Raw genomic sequence first — 733 nt, 5'->3', positions numbered from 1 at the left:
GCATGTTGTGTTATCACGAAAAAGCAAATGAGAACAGTATGTGGAAATCAACTCACATAATACATCATATTCTGACTATAACCTGCATAGCCACCTCAGGTTTCTATGACCATAGCAGCTCCTAGCACATGTCTTAACTCCACAAGCTTCTATCACACTTACAGAAACACAATTTCTTTCTACCTACGCTATTGTAACACAGTGTCCTGATGGTGTCCCACACTTACTTATTTATGTACGTGAAGTTCTCATACGACATCTAAAGAGGAAGCAAATCATGTCATATCTCTGCTTCCTTCAGGACTTCCCATCCTAATTCAAAGAGCAACCAAAGCTCTTCCTGCAGCTAACACACCTGTGTGGCCAGAGTCCCCATTTCTGCCGTTCTCTTCCAGACTCATTGCGCATTCTTCTGTAACTACACTCCAACACCTGATAAAAGAAACCAACTTTCAGCTTTTCAGCTTCTTTCTTTTCCTTTATTTGCTTTTCTTTTTCTTTCTTTCTTTTTTTTTTTTTTGGAAGGGTGGGTATGTATTTTGTTTGCTTGTTTTTGTCTTTTGAGACAGGTTTTCTTTTTGTAAGCCTTGGCAGTCTGGAGCTCACTTTGTAGACCAGGCTGGACTCAATCCTCCTCTCTGCCTCCTGAGTGCTAGTATTAGGCTTGCACCACCATGCCGACTAGACTTTCTTTCTTTCTTTCTTTCTTTCTTTCTTTCTTTCTTTCTTTCTT

Source organism: Psammomys obesus, unplaced genomic scaffold (assembly GCF_907164565.1).
Source record: "Psammomys obesus unplaced genomic scaffold, mPsaObe1.curated_primary_1811, whole genome shotgun sequence".
Classification (NCBI taxonomy): domain Eukaryota; kingdom Metazoa; phylum Chordata; class Mammalia; order Rodentia; family Muridae; genus Psammomys; species Psammomys obesus.
The sequence above is the reverse complement of the archived record's forward strand: the minus strand, read 5'-3'. Positions refer to the sequence as shown.